Below are 6,859 nucleotides of genomic sequence, written 5' to 3'. Positions count from 1 at the left end.
GCTCCGCCTTTGCATGAACACTGAGGGCTTCCCCGGTCGCGAGGGAGCAGAGCGTGGACCGTGCAGACATTGGGGCGGGGGTACCGTCACCCCCGGGAGCCACAGCCGCCGGGGCGCTGAGCGAACGCGGGCACCCCCTTCCCCCAGTCGCTGTCTTTCAGGCAGAGAGAGGCAGAAACCATCTAGGGAGAGGAAGAGGCAAGGAAAAAGTCTCTTTCCATCTGCAATTAAATCAGCCCAGTAACGGGACTCTCAAACTGGTTTCAGGCCAAATTAATTCTCTGAGGCTGGACCAAACAGGAGCAGCCCCCCAGCTGAGGCAGCAAAATCCTGAACAACACGTGAAGGGCTCCCTGTAGTGACAGAGGAGGCAGCTCACCTGGGCTGCTGCACAGCCCAAGATCCGCGCCCCTGGAGTGCCTCTGTCCTGCCTAAAGCTAGCTGAAAGAAGGGACCTAAGGATTGATCCAGATGGGAAGGCCTCAGTGAAAGAACTCTGGGAGTATAAAGAATCAAGCTGACACCTTGCCTTCAAAGAGGATTACTAGTTCCCTACCAATTGACACAAACCAAACTCGAAATAGCAATATGTCACAGGAAGAATTTCAAACATGGATCATAAATAAGCTGAATATTATGCAAGAAAAAATGGATAACCAACACAAAGATACCACAAAAAAGATCCATGACTTGGAAGAAAAATTCACTAAAGAAATTAAAATATTGAAGAAAAATCAAACTGAACTCCTGGAAATGAAGAATTTATTCAGGGAGCTACAAAACACAGTGGAAAGTCTCAAGAGCAGGGTAGATCAAACAAAAGAAAGAATCTCAGAGATAGAAGATAACACTTTCCAATTAAATAAGTCAGTCACAGGGATGGAGCAAAGAAATAAGAGAAAAGACCAGAGTCTACAAGAAATGTGGGATTATGTGAAGAAGCCTAACGTGAGAGTTACTGGCATTCCTGAGGGTGAAGAAGACAATAAGCAAGGGTTGGATAAGCTATTTGAAGACATAATTGAGGAAAATTTCCCAGGCCTTGCCAACACTCTAGATATACAGGTTCAAGAAGCTCAAAGAACCCCTGGGAGATTCATACCAAATAGGAAGACACCACATCATGCAGTTATCAGACTGACCAAAATTTCCACTAAAGAGGCCATTCTACAAGCCATAAGGAAAAAGAAGCAAGTTACATACAAAGGAAAATCCATCCGAATTACGCCAGATTTCTCAACTTAAACCTTACAAGCAAGAAGAGCCTGCGGCCCCATTCTCACTCTTTTGAAACAAAATAATGCCCAGCCTAGAATCTTATACCCAGGTAAGCTCAGCTTTATATATGAAGGTGAAATTAAGACATTCTCAGATAAACAAAACTCAAAGAATTCACCAAGACAAGACCAGCTCTCTAAGAAGTACTGAAAACAGGGCTACACATGGACCACCAAAAGAAAGACCCACAAATATAAAACTATCCAAGAGAAGATAAAAACTCAGTTATCACAATGGCTCAAGTGAGAAAACAGAATAATGAAATTCAAGGCAACATAAGGAACAGAAATCAGTCTCACTTATCAATTCTCTCATTAAATGTGAATGGATTGAATTCCCCACTCAAGAGACATAGACTGGCCAATGGTTAAAAAAATACAAGCCAGGTATCAGCTGTCTTCAGGAAACTCATCTAACCTGCAAGGATGCATTTATACTGAAAATAAAAGGGTGGAAATCGATATTTCAAGCAAATGGAAGCCAAAAGAAAGCTGGTGTGGTGGTGTTAATCTCTGATAACTTAGTTTTTAAATCAATAAAAGTAATGAAAGACTAAGATGGCTACTATATACTGGTGAAGGGTACAATTCAACAAGAAGACATAACTATACTTAATATATATGAACCCCAATTAGGTGCACCCAGATTCATAAAGCAAACCCTACTTGATATGAACAAAATGATAGATAACAGTACTTTAATAGTCAGAGACTTTAATACGCTGCTAACAGTATAGGACAGATCCTCCAAACAAAAAATAAACAAAGAAATAATGGACTTAAATAGAATACTAGAACAAATGGGCCTGACTGACATCTACAGGACATTCTACCCAAATCCACTGAATATACTTTCTTCTCATCAGCCCATGGGACATTCTCCAAGATTGACCATATCCTAGGACATAAAGCATGTCTTAAAAAATTTAAAAAAATAGAAATTATACCATGCATCTTCTCAGATCACAGCGGAATAAAAGTAATAATGAACCCTAACAGAAATTCTCATTCCTACTCAAAGTCATGGAAGCTAAACAACCTTCTCCTGAACAATTATTTTATAAATGAAGAAATCAAGACAGAAATCAAAAGATTCTTTGAATTAAATGACAATGGAGACACAACTTATCAAAATCGGTGGGACACAGCTAAAGCAGTCCTGAGAGGAAAATTTATTTCCATAAATGTCTATATCAAAAAGACAGAAAATTTACAAATAGACAATCTAATGAATAGACTCAAGGAGCTGGAGAAGGAAGAACAGACCGTCCCCAAACCCAGCAGAAGGAGAGAAATTATTAAGATCAAATCAGAACTGAATGAAAAGGACAACAAACAAACCATAAGGGAGATTAATAAAACAAAAAGTTGGTTCTTTGAAAATATAAACAAGATTCACATACCTCTAGCTAGGCTAACCAAGAGCAGAAAAGAAAAAAACTCTAATAACCTCCATCAGGAACATGAAAGGAGAAATCACGACTGATGCCACAGAGATACATGACATCATCTATGAATTTTACAAAAATCTTTATGCACACAGATTGGAAAATGAGGAAGAAATGGACAAATTTTTAGAAACACATAGCCTTCCCAGGCTCAACCAGGAAGAAATAGAATTCCTGAATAGACCAATATCTAGATCTGAAATCAAAACAGCAACAAAAAACCTTTCCAAAAAGAAAAGCCCTGGACCAGATGAGTTCACACCTGAATTTTACCATACCTACAAAGAAGAACTGGTGCCCATCCTACATAAACTATTCTCCAATATCATGAAGGATGCAATTCTCCCCAACACATTTTACTAAGCCAACATAATTTTAATACCAAAAACAGGAAAGGATGCACCAAAAAAAGAAAACTACAGACCAATATCTCTTATGAATATAGATGCAAAAATTCTCAATAAAACCCTAGCAAATCAAATCCAAGTGCTTATCAAAAAAATAATCCATCACGACCAAGTGGGCTTCATCCCAGAGATGCAGGGGTGGTTTAACATACGCAAATCTATAAATGTAATTCACCACATAAATAGAAGCAAAAATAAAGATCATATGATCCTCTCAATAGATGCAGAAAAAGCATTTGACAAAATTCAATACCCTTTTATGATAAGAACACTTAACAAAATAGGCATAGACGGGGCCTATATAAAAATGATACAAGCCATATATGACAAACCCACAGCCACCATCATACTGAACGGGGAAAAATTGAAAGCATTCCCGCTTTGAACTGGAACCAGACAAGGCTGCCCACTGTCCCCATTACTTTTCAACATAGTACTGGAAGTCCTTGCGAGAGCTATCAGGCAAGAGAGCAGAATCAAGGGAGTCCAAATAGGGAAAGAAGAGATCAAACTCTCACTCTTTGCTGATGATATGATGTTATATCTAGATAACCCCAAGGATTCAACCAAGAGACTCCTGGAATTGATCAAGGAATTCAGTAAAGGCTCAGGATACAAAATCAATAAACACAAATCAGAGGCATTCATATACGCCAATAACAGTTAAACGGAGAACCAAATTAAGGACTCAATACCCTTCCAAATTGCAACAAAGCAAATAAAATACCTAGGAATATATTTAACTAAGGAGGTAAAGGACCTCTATAGGGAGAACTACGAAACACTGAGGAAGGAAATAGCAGAACATGTAAATAGGTGGAAAACCATACCATGCTCATGGACCAGAAGAATCAACATTGATAAAATGTCTACACTGCCCAAAGTTATCTACAGATTCAATGCAATCCCTATTAAATTACCAACATCATTTTTCACAGATATAGAAAGAATAATTTTATGCTTTGTATGGAACCAGAGAAGACCCCATTTAGCAAAAGAAATTTTAAGCAACAACAACAAAAAAAATGGGAGGTATTAATTTGCCAGACTTCAAACTATACTACAAATCTGTGATTATGAAAACTTCTTGGTATTGGCACAAGTGCAGGGACACAGACCAGTGGAACAGAACAGAAAATTCAAATATAAAACCATCCCCATATAGCCATCTAATCTTTGACAAAGCAGACAAAAACATCCTCTGGGGAAAAGATTCCTTATTTAACAAATGGTGCTGGGAAAACTGGATAGCCACATGTAGAAGACTAAAACAGAACCCACAGCTTTTACCTCTCACAAGAATCAAATCACGGTGGATAACAGACTTAAACATTAGGTGGGAAACTATGAGAATCCTAGAAGAAAATGTAGGAAAGACTCTTACAGACATTGGCCTAGGCAAAGAATTTATGAAGAAGACCCCAAAGGCAATCACAGCAACAACAAAAATAAATAAATGTGACCTGATCAGATTAAAAAGCTTCTGCACAGCCAAAGAAACAGTCACGAGAGTAAACAGACAACCTACAGAATGGGAAAAAATTTTTGCGTACTATACATCAGATAAAAGACTGATACCAAGAGTATATTTAGAACTCAGGAAAATCAGTAAGAAAAAATCGAACAACCCTATCAAAAAGTGGGCAAAGGACATGAATAGAAATTTTTTAAAAGAAGACAGGAGAATGGCCAACAAACATACAAAAAAATGCTCAATATCTCTAATCATCAGGGAAATGCAAATCAAAACCACAATGAGATACCACTTAACCCCAGTGAGAATGACCTTTATCAAAAAGTCCCAAAACAATACATGTTGGCATGGATGCGGAGAGACAGGAACACTCATACACTGCTGGTGGGGCTGTAAACTAGTGCAACCCCTATGGAAAACAATATGGAGATACCTTAAACAGATTCAAGTAGACCTACCATTCGATCCAGCAATCCCATTATTGGGCATCTACCCAGAAGAACAAAAGTCATTCTATGACAAAGACACCTGTACCCGAATGTTTATAGCAGCACAATTCACAATCGCAAAGATGTGGAAACAACCCAAGTGCCCATCAATTCACGAATGGATTAGTAAACTGTGGTATATGTATACCATGGAGTACTACTCAGCTATAAAAAATAACGGTGATACGACATCTCTTTGGTTCTCCTGGAGAGAGTTGGAACCCATTCTATTAAGTGAAGTATCCCAAGAATGGAAAAACAAGCATCACATGTACTCACCAGAAAATTGGTTTCCCTGATCATCACCTAAATGCACATTGGGGAACGATACCAACTGGATATCAGACTGAGGCAGGGGGTGGGGGGAGGGGATGGGTGTACGCCTACATCATAAGTGCGTTGCGCACCGTCTGGGGAATGGTCATGCTTGAAGGTGCTGACTCGAGGAGGTGGGGGGTGGGGGGAGGGGATGGAGGTATGACTACATGGTGAGTGCCCCGCACCCTGTCTGGGGAATGGACACACTTGAGGCTCTGACTCAGGGGGATGGGCGGGACATGGGTAATATATATAACCTGAGCTTTTGTACCCCCATAATAAGCTTAAATTAAAAAACAAAAAAAATAATATTAATTAATTAATCATAAGTGGATTAATCCATTCATGAGTGCAGAGCTCTCTTGACCCAATCACCTCTTAAAGGCCCCACCTCTCAGTACTGCCACATTGGGAATCAAATTTCAACATGAATTTTGGAGGTAGCAAATATTTAAACCCTAGCAATGTGTTATTCTTTTTATATATTGTTGAATTTCTTTTACTAAAATTTTGTTGAGGATTTTGCCTCTATACTCATAAAAGATCATTTCTCATTTGTAAACATCTGTAATTTCCCTTCCTAGTAATGCCATTTTCTGGTTTTGGTATTATGGTAATGCTGTACTCATAGAATGAGTTAGAAAGTGTTCTCTCTACCTTGATTTTCTGGAAAAGATATAGCATTGGTACAATGTCTTCCTCAAAGGCTTCATAGAATTCACGAATGAAACCATCTAGGCCTACTGTCTTCTGTTTTGGAAGGTTAATATCAATAATTGTTAGTGCAATTCCTTTAATATATATAGAGCCATTTAGATTATCTGTTCTCCTGGTGTGATTTTTCATAGATTGAGTCTTCAAGAAATTGGTCAATTTCATCCCAATTATCAAATTTGTGGGTATAAAGTTCCGAATAATGTTTCTTTTTTTTTTTTCTCCCATCAGATAGGTGATGTCCCAACATCATTAAAAGGTATGAGGGAGGCACATCTCACACAGGCCGTGAAAACCCAGTTATCATGCTTATGAACTACAAAAGAAGCTTCTTTGTTATTTTTTAAAGTCCATGGGATCGGTTTTTTTTTTTTTTTTTTTGAGACAGAGTCTCGCTTTTTTGCCCGGGCTAGAGTGAGTGCCGTGGCATCAGCCTAGCTCACAGCAACCTCAAACTCCTGGGCTCAGCAATCCTGCCTCAGCCTCCCGAGTAGCTGGGACTACAGGCATGCGCCACCATGCCCGGCTAATTTTTTCTATATATATTTTTAGCTGTCCATATAATTTCTTTCTATTTTTAGTAGAGACGAGGTCTTGCTCTTGCTCAGGCTGGTCTCGAACTCCTGAGCTCAAACAATCCGCCCGCCTCGGCCTCCCAGAGTGCTAGGATTACAGGCGTGAGCCACCGCTCCCAGCCGTGGGATCAGTTTTGATATCCCTTCATTCACTTCTG

General features: G+C 39.2%; 1 non-coding gene across 1 annotated transcript; it reads right to left on the bottom strand.

Moving 5' to 3' along the window:
* Positions 1 to 6,351: 6,351 nt before the first annotated feature.
* On the bottom strand, positions 6,352 to 6,454 carry LOC123647906. The gene has a single exon (XR_006738432.1). It is a non-coding gene; the product is annotated as a small nucleolar RNA U13 (small nucleolar RNA).
* Positions 6,455 to 6,859: the final 405 nt, after the last annotated feature.

This window comes from Lemur catta, chromosome 11 (assembly GCF_020740605.2).
Source record: "Lemur catta isolate mLemCat1 chromosome 11, mLemCat1.pri, whole genome shotgun sequence".
Classification (NCBI taxonomy): domain Eukaryota; kingdom Metazoa; phylum Chordata; class Mammalia; order Primates; family Lemuridae; genus Lemur; species Lemur catta.
Note: the sequence above shows the minus strand (reverse complement) of the source record. Positions and strands in the feature narration are given on the sequence as shown.